Here is a 10236-nt window from a genome sequence, read left to right on the forward strand (position 1 = left end):
GAATTGTGAGGTTTGGCAATTAGTCTTAAGTGTTTAGACACACATATAAACTATCGAAGGCAAAGGTGTATAAGTTCAAGAAGCCTTGATAAAAGATTATCAAAGCACTAAGTATTAGAAACATGGACTTAAGAAATTCAATAGGTATTGTCTTTCTGAAAGTTAAGATGTTTATGAATACATGTCGAAGCAAGTGGGAGCATAAGTGTTATGTTTTATAATAATCATCAAGATAGTGGGAGCATAAAAGTTATGATTGTATGATTATTAAGGAAAGTATTGCAAGGTTAGCAATATTAATTATAGAAAACAAGAGTCATACTTTGCAAAGTCGCAATAGTTGAAGAGTTGTTTTGCTATAATTAAGGGAGAGAATATTATGCTTCATTTCAAATCTAAAGGTTTAGGTTGACAAATGTTAATAAAATTTAGTCAAAGGTACAAAGTGTGTTCTTAAAATTTCGATTATGATTACGACATCCCTCTTCACAATTCAAATTTGGAGAACATAGCAAATAAAACATTATGCGTCGTGTCCCATATGCTTCGGGTATAGGATCGATTGCAAATACTTTAATGTTTGACCATTCTAAAATTTTCCAAATGTCTAGCGCATTTAGAGGGAAAAAGGACTAGAATCGGTTTTGACTAAAATAATTAAACAACTATCAAAGGACAATCCAAAGTTCGACGAGGATTGGTCGCTTGTGAGTAGTTGGAAGTATAGTATTGGAAGATATGAAAATGTTTCCATATTGGATGGAACATATCGACATTATTACGAATATATAAGATTCTATTAAGAATAAGTTGTCATATGGAAAATATGGAAATGTATCCATATTGGGAAGTAAATATTGAAAATCTATGATTAGATTAGAAACTTCTATGCAAAAGGATGTTCAAAGAATGTACTTTGAGTGAGAGACATCACGTCTATCGAATTGTCTTGTAACAATCTCCGATAGAGGACTTTGTAATATCATTGGCAATAGTCTTTGTGACTTTGGTGCAGTGACATTACGAAAGGATAAGTTGCATAGAATGTTAGAATCTAGCATATTCTATAAGTAGCAAGAATTTGATATTCTTTAACTTATGGAAAAAGGATTTGGAGTTGAGAAATGAGAATGATTGGAAATGTGTTCAATATGATCTATTTCACAAAGTAAGAACCATAGGTAAACATTGTGTGCATGCTAGGAGCATGGGACAAGTGTTGTAATTCAAGTAAGAAGTTGATTACCCGGAACTACAAATAATGAGTAATCAATATGGTGATAAATAAAAGGTGTTTTATTTATGCTGAAAGGGTTGAGGCCATATGGGATTAGTATTATTCTTGTGTTTCACATTTGCATGTTTTGACTTCCAGAATAATTGAGTTTATTAAGAATAATCGAATTATTCAAACGGGCCACAGTCGTTCATATGTTGGAAGTAGATATGAATGAAGACTGTCGTGAATTGGTGTGTGGATTGTCTAGAAAAGTATTAGACATAAGCAAATGTTTGCTGCAACGTTCATGAGTGCTTACGAATATGATTTGAGCATTGGATTAAACCCACGCTCACTTGGATCACTCCATGAATTGTATCACGAGTGATTGGTGAGACGATAACATCTTATATTCTTGAAACCGAGATGTGTGAGTTGTATCTTGCGAATCGGTTGCACATTGATAATATGTAAACGCACTAGTAACTTGGTGTTATGAAACATATTGTTGTGTGTGATTCGGTGTGTGAGTGCAAGCGAGCATTGTATCAAAGTTTATCCGTTCCTTTTATTCAAAGTAGGATAAAAGCGATATCTTTGGGCCCCTCGATGATTTAGTGATGACAAACGTAAATGCTCGGCCGGGCTAGGGCTAATTTGATTTGTTCAATTACTCAGTCGTCATAAATCGGGAATTGAGATATAGTACAAAGAGAATGATTTGAAATCATATCTCATATGATATCTAGAATGGAGGAATATATGATCCCTTATCTAAGGACATGCGTATTTGATATGATCAGAGTTGACAGCGGCTTTGGAAAGCTATGATTGCAGATCAGGATCCGAAGTCATACGCATAATAGTTGTTAGACTTATCCAAGTGGGAGACTGTTGGATTAGTGTCTAAGTCCATAACTATTTTTGGTATGTACTTGACCCGATGGTGCATGGTCCTTTTGGGTTGCCATCACCAAAGCAACTTGATTGGAGAAATAAATAAAGAGAGAGGTTATTATGATTTATTAATATGTTATAAGAATAATATATTAAAGGAGAAATCATATTTGTTTAATTAATATTGGTCAATAATTAATTAAGAATTAATTTTGTGATCAAGTGTAATTAATTAAACTAGAGGGGTTGAATTGTAATTATGTGATAGTTACAAAATAAGGTAAGGATTATCTTATATATATGGTGAACGAATTTGAGGTGTAAATCCCTTAGAATTCGACTAGGATAAGGGTTTTAAGACTTATCTTATGGTTGCTTGGTGGGCAAGCAACTAGATACGGATAAGGACTAAAACCCTAATCTTTACACCTATATAAACCCCATAGGGATTAGGAATTCGTCTAACCTTCCCAAGAGGTCCTAAGGACGAATTTTAACCTCCCTCCTCTCTCTATATACCTTCTCCACTTGCTTATGGTGTTTGTAAGCCATTAGAGGAGTGACACTTGTGAGTCTCAGCTTTCCAAGGTCAATTCAAGGAGGAATTGGATTGTTATTGCTATATAACAATCAAGGTATGTTCTTAAACCTATTTACATGTGAATTCTTATTTCCATATGCTAGAATTAGGGTTTATAGTCTTGGATTCAAAGTATGTACAATAGAGAAACCTAGATCCAAGCTTTAGGGTTTGTATGAGCACATAGGATGTCTTATGACCATAACCCATCAAATTTAAGTAGGGGAGAATTGTAACATCCTGAGTTCAAGTGTACAAGTTCAGGGTTCAAAGTGAAAATGTGATTGGGCAACTCAGCGAGTCCATGGGTGGACTCGACGAGTAGAGTCGCGATTCTGGTCGCGTGTTAAGTGGCTAACTCGGCAAGTCGGCGGTTGGACTCGGCGAGTTGGTGCTGTGTGGAGAAAACCCTAATTTCGGGGGTTGAGCCCTATATAAAGGACATTATACCCTCTCCCCAGCCTCCTTACTCTCCCTTGAAGTCCAGAAAACCCTATTGCACATTTGTGAGTGATTTTGAGAGCATTTGAACCTTGAAGAAGTGTTTTTGGAAAAGATCTTGAAGAGTTAAGAGGCTTGGAGCAAGGGGCTTTGCAAGGATTTGGATTTCTCTTCTATTGGGTCTTTCTTTTAAGGTATTATTTCGTTGCTTGGGCTGTTATTCATCTAGATTCATTCATTTTGGGGTTTTTGGAAAGCATGGCTTGTGATATTTTTAGTTTGGAGGTTAGATCTGAGGTTGCTACCTCAGATCTAGAATGGAGGAAGTCTAGAGTGCATAAAAGTCCCTGTTCTTGAGTGTTTGGATCATCTGCATGGGCTGGAAAGCCTCTGTATGGATTAAGACCTAGGGCTACTTGGCGAGTCACAAGGGTGTACTTGGCGAGTTGCATGAAGATGGGCAGGAACTCGACGAGTTGGAAGAACAACTCGGCGAGTTGGTTGAAGATAGCCTTGGACTAGGCGAGTCTGTTCTTGGACTCGGCGAGTCTGGTCGTGAGGTCCTAACCTTTTTCTGGTTAAGCTGTGAATCGATGAGTCAAGGGATGAGTCGGTGAGTTGAGTGAGAAAGGACTCAGAGTTTGTTGGACTCGGCGAGTCTTGGGGCGACTCGGCGAGTTGAGTCGCGGATTGGGAGTTCTGAGCATGGGGACTCGACGAGTCAGCGGGTTGACTCGGCGAGTAGAGTCAGTCAGGAGGTTGACCTTGACTTGACTTTGATCAAGGATTGACCAGTTGACTTCCGGGGGCATTTTTGTAATTGTTTGCTTTTGTTTTGAGTTCAGTGCTTTGGTGTTGGCTAGTGGTGGAGATCGTGTCAGTGGTTGGAGCAGCTTGGTCTTATCTTTTCAGTCGGCAGTTGCGAGGTGAGTTATCCTCACTATATCGACAGGGTCTATGGCACCAAGGCCGGCCTTTTATCGGATTCTAATCCGAGTATCGTTGTTATTTTATTGCTTTGCTATGATTGCATCCTGGTAGTTAGGACGGTATATGTTAGAGAACTGGTTAAGGTCGGTATCCTGGTATATAAGATGATGCTATGCTAGTGACCGGTTAAGTCGGTATCCTAGTTAGGATGATGATATGTTATGTGATCTGCTAGATCGGTTTTATTGGATGTGAATTGCTATATAATTAAATGTTTATGTGCACATGGTTGTTGGACTGGGGTTGGGTTGAGTCGGGACCTACTTTGTGCTATAGGCCAAGATACCCAGGGCGGACCGGTTATCCCGAAGGCCCAGCGAGCGGTCCAGATAGGCTGTAGGCCCCAAAAGGGCGGACCAGACGTGCCGAGGCTCGGAGAGTGGACCAGGCCGACTGAAGGCCCAATGCGGGCGGACCTGTCATACTGTAGACTCAGAGAGTGGACCATGTGGATTGAAGGCTCGATGCGGGCGGACCAATCACACTGTAGACTCGATGTATATGGCTAGACTCGGAGGGTGGACCAGGTGGACCGAAGGCCCAGTACGACAGACCAGTCACAAGGTAGACCCGAAGTGCATGGTTGTTCTGTGTTTTGTTATGATATGTCATGTTGTGCGTGTATGGTATATGTGGTTGGTATTTTGGGGGTATCTCACTAAGCTTTCAGGCTTACAGTTGTGGTTTAATGTTTTTCAGGTTCTTCAGGAGACCGTAGTAAGGCAAAGGCATGATCGTACCGCTCCTCATGATTATGTTTTATGATGTGGTTCTGGGAAGACTGTGATAATAATTGTATTGAAAACCTTTTTGTAATAACTTTATGAAACTGGGTTGTTTTTGAAAAGTTTAAATTGGTTGAAATTTTTAGAGTGTTACACAAATCAGGCAAAATTGACTCTCCTAGAGTTAACCGCAAAGCAAAAATTAAGAAAAAGTTATTTACATGGTCGAATTGAACAAAGAGGTGAAAACTGCCAATCTCTAACTCCTTACTTTCTTTCCCAACCTTTGTGAATAAGTTTTAAGTAAAAGAAAATTGAAAATGGACAAAAATAGTTCTAGAGAATTTCAAATTAATACATTTAGTACTTGATTTTTATTCATTTTAATATATGTGATTTTTTGAAATTAATATCTTATGTGGTGTAATTGGAGCATCTGTAGAAAGTCCAACTGACTTTTAGCTAATTTGTATGTAGTTTGATGCCGCTTTCCCCCTTTCCTAGAGGTGTAGTGTAATTACACAAGTGCAATCCATGCTTGCTTTGTACGGAATCACTGCATATGGGTGAATTTTGAATCTTTCGAAAAGCATTGGTTCTCCTACAATTGTAAAGAAATGACGTCAAACATGGGAATTCTAGCTTCTTATGATGAAACTGTTATGATCTAGATTTTGATACATCAAAAGTAGAATGTTATAATTGGTCTTTCCAAATTACAATGTCCCGATAAGAAAAAAATTGTCCCGGGGTGAAGCTTGTGCTTCTTTCCTAGTTTCGATTAAGACCGAGTTTACGAAAATATTTATTATGAAAGTATAATAAATGAATTTGCTTTCAAAAATTCTAGAATATTGATGTTTAGAAAACAATAATGCACCGATTGTTTATCTTTATTTGGAAAACTGTTTGTGCATTTTTCAATCTGTTCATAATAAGTGAAGATTCGAATATGAAGCTCAGGTATGGAATTTATGAGATGTTGCTTATCAACTTTATGATATGAATTTAGTGGTAATACATTTACTTAGTAATTTTTTATAAAAGCTTTTATAGGGCCTCGATTTGATTTTTTTTCACAGGACCTCCATCAGGACCGGAACTATAGATTATGCTTTATTGGAATGAGATGAATGATTACTTAAAAACTCGAAAGGTATATGATCGGTGTGTATCACGTAATTTAAGAAACCCTTTATATATGAAATATAATTATATGCTACCAACCTCTCATATTTGTGTAAATAAGAACTATGTTGACTAATGGAATTTGGATTATGAGTATAGAATAAAGGAATAATTAATTCATGTCACTACCATGCCCAAGACAAAGTATACTTGATGGAGCAATTATATTAGGGGAACATAAGTAAAAAGCATGTGAAATATGACCCAATTCAACTTTGTCTCTGACAAAGTGAATGTCAATCTCTATATGTTTTGTCTACTAATGTTGTACTAGGTTAGTAGACATGTATATGGCACCCACTTAGTCACAATAAACAACGGTGGCACAAGGAGGAGGTTCGAATAGTTTTTGTAAAAGATTGTGAGTCCAACATGTTTCAATAACATTTTCTACCACCGATATTTAACCTTAGCACTAGAATGAAAAACTGTACCCTATCATTTGGAGGACCAAGAGATCAGATTTAGACCTAGAAACATGTGATAACTTGATGTGGATCATCTAATGGTAGGGCAACCAACCTAGTCAACATCTGAGTTAGAAATAAGACCAGGAACTGAAGATGCACATAGATGTAAACCATGATCAATAGTACCATGAATATAGTGTAAAATATTCATGAGTGCAGAAAAAAGAGGTTCCTGTGGGTCATGAATGTACAAACATATCTGATTGACAACATAGGTGATATTTGGGCGAGTATCAGAGTTGATAAGTTTCGAAATTATTCATATACGAAGTCTTGTATTACAATGTCAAAGTGTAGTGTAGTTATCTATATCAAAGTTTACGTAACTTCGATATATCTATGTATTTCTAGAAGCATTTTGTTTGGTAGTTAATGTCGTAGTCTCATAGTATATTTTGTATATGTTGACAACACTATAAATAGTGATGCAACATAGGATATTGGTATGATTTTTGTACTCTTCATTCTTACAATTTGTAACCTTTTTCCATTCTAGATAATACAAGCTCGGACAGATTTATTTACTTCTCGTATTCATATTTCTATTAGAGATCGATACTTGATTGAACTTTTTATTCTTTCATTGGTATCAACACATGAATCTTCAAATCGTTTGAGGAATTTCTTTCTCGTTTTCATCTCCTGCTTCATTTTCTTTTGAACTCAACTTTTTCTGCATTTGAAACTGTTTTTATTCAAATGATCTTTGAGATTTATCGATTCTGCAATTGAGAACCAATCAATTAAATCTTATTTTATTTTTATTCAAGCTTTTCATCTTTTAAGATCAATTCCATTGCTAAAATGAACGTTAACACAATTATGAGGTTTGCTAATTTTCTTGATTCTTCAATGGAATATATGAAGATATATGTCATTCCATCATAAATGGTCCATTTCGTGCTTCAATGGTTGAAGTTGTTGGTATAGACACTTAAGATTAGAATTTCGCCGCAACACGAAGCAAATTAGAAGCAAATAACAAATGGTGTATTTGTGAATTGAGTGGAGCTTTACCAACAGTTGTTTAAAAATTCATTCACTGATGCAAAACTGCTCAGGATATCTTAAACTCAATGCTTATCTAAATTGTCTGAATTCAAACAGAACGAATCATAGTCAATCAAAGCCTACTACGATCGATTCAATGACTTAATTTACAAATGTTTAAGGTACAGTGTTGTTCATTCGGTTCTTGAATTCAACATCAAATTTATTCAAGGTTTAAGGAACTAATGGAAGAATATTTTTTTTGATGATCAAGACACAAGAAAACTTTGATTATCATTCTCTATCGAATATTTACAACATATTGAAGGCTCATGAAAGAGAAGTTCTGATGAGAAGGAAAAGATGAATTTTGGTGGTCCTTTGGCACTTGTGTCTAAGACAAATATGAACGATATGTATTCTGAATAAGAAGAGATTATTGATGAAGAAGGATAGATAGTGAATTCAGATGATAAAGCTGTTGCACATTATTCCAACTAAAATGTTAAGAAGTTTTACAAGAAGCTTGTCAAGGGACACTTTAAAGGTAACACGTTCAATAAGACACCTTCGACATCCAATCCCATTGTTGAGAACAAGAAATAGAGCAATTCTGATGAGCAGAAGGTAGACAAAAGGTTAGTTGAGGATTTCGGCTATGACTGCAACAAATGAAATGGCAAAAACCATTTAGCAAGATATTGCATGTTGAAAAAAAGGAAGAGAATCAGGATAAAGTGAAGGATGAATATTACAATGCCATGAAAATCGAAGAGCTGAAGGAAAAAAGCACAGAATATTTCACTTGTTTTGAAGGGTGTTAATGAGGATGAATGAACTTATTAAATCTGGTCATCTGGATCAGATGATGAAGAGATGCGCAATCCTTCGCATTATTTTTTTTGCACAAAACTGAATCTTCAACATGATGTGCTCAAGAATATTTTGCAGATATCGATGATGATTCTGAAAATATCAGTGAAATTGAAGAAAAGCAATGGTTGATTGTTCAAATTTGTTAGTCATTCAAATTGGTTCATTAGCTAAACGTGAAGAAAATGTTTATTCTATGTTGAAGCTTTATGTTGATTCATCTTTGACAACTGACACTTACGTTACACAGGATAAAATTGATATCAAAGATATCACAAATAACGAAAGTGAGTTTGATGATGGTGTTTCTAATGAAAAGGAAATCCCACTAGTTGTTGAAGCAAAAATGTGTGAGTATACCATTGAATACATAAAATTTTGAAAGAAAAAATTCCAGCATTTTCTTGAACAAAATTCGGTGCTATATCAATAAATTAAAGATTCTCCAAATCAATTTTTTGTAACATCAGGATATTGTGACAATGTGAACTTGAAGTTGAATGACTTATTGAAAGATGATAACTTTAAAGTACTTAATGAAGGTTTTTATTTAAATCACAATGTTGTGGAAAATGATTTGAATCAAAGGTTAAAAACTTTTCGACGTCAAAAGTGTCAAAAAATCATATTCCAAAGATAACAAAAATGACAAAAGTAGTATTTGGGTTGTGAAATGAGCTCAATCTTCCATTGAAGATAAGTCGAAATCTGTTGACAAGTCTCCTCCAGATGAGTTGAAGGATCAAACCTCGAAGGTTGAAGATTCCAAACAAAATGGATAGAAATCACCTTTGGAAAAGTCTCAATCAAATCAAAATGCTCGAAATAAGACTTATTGGAAGAAAAGATGAGATCTTCAAAAACGTTCTCAAAATCACTCACAACATAATGTTCAATATTATAATCAGAAAGTGCCTCAAACTGAAGGTCAAAAAGTTTTTTCAAAACAACATTCAAAGAATTCTTTTCAAAATAACACTCAAAAAAACTTTCATAAAGGATTTCAAACTCCTTTTTCAAATCAATCCCCAATTCATTTTCAAAAGAATATGTGACAAAAGACACAAATTGGTTTTCATAAACGTTAACAAGATTGTTTTTAACAACATTCACGTAAATATTTTTCAAAACCAAGTCAACCAAGACCTACAACCAATGTGACAACGAAAAATATGTCATTTAAACTTGATAATCCAAAATTTACACAAAAATCGAAGGTTTCATTTTATAAAGGTAAAAATAATGTTAATAATTTTAATCACTGGTTTAACAAGAAAGGAAAAAAGATTCCAATGAAAAGAGTTTTTACAAGCTCAAGTGAAAGAAGAATATGAGAATTACTTGTGTGAATTTTCAAATAGAAGTACTTCTTCACAAAAAAAACATTCTCGAAGCCATCAAAACGGAAAGAACTTAAATCAAATTCTAAAATTTAGTTTTCTGAGCGTAAAGTTGAGAAAGAGAGAATCACTGTTGATGATTTAATATTGAAAGATTATTTTTCTTTGCCACAAACTAGTGAAATTGATTAAATAGACAAAATGAAATTCAAAGTTCTCAATTGGATTTGTAATCCCACTTCTCATACTACATTTCATGCTAATTCACAAGGATCCAGCAAGCCTTGGGTACTATGTGGCGAGCAATATGATGGGAATTGGTATGTTGATAATGGATGCTCGCATAACTTGACTGGGAGGAAGGAATGTTTGAGAGATTTTTGGAAACTTGAAAATGTTGGTGTAGTGAACTTTGGAAAGGAGTAAAAGTGTAAGGTCAAAGGATATGGAAAAATCACCAACGGAAATTTTACAATCAAAAGAGTTACTTATGTCAAAGGTTTGAAGCATAACCTCATAAGTG

This window comes from Lactuca serriola, chromosome 5 (assembly GCF_051521515.1).
Source record: "Lactuca serriola cultivar US96UC23 chromosome 5, Lser_US96UC23_V15, whole genome shotgun sequence".
Taxonomy (NCBI): domain Eukaryota; kingdom Viridiplantae; phylum Streptophyta; class Magnoliopsida; order Asterales; family Asteraceae; genus Lactuca; species Lactuca serriola.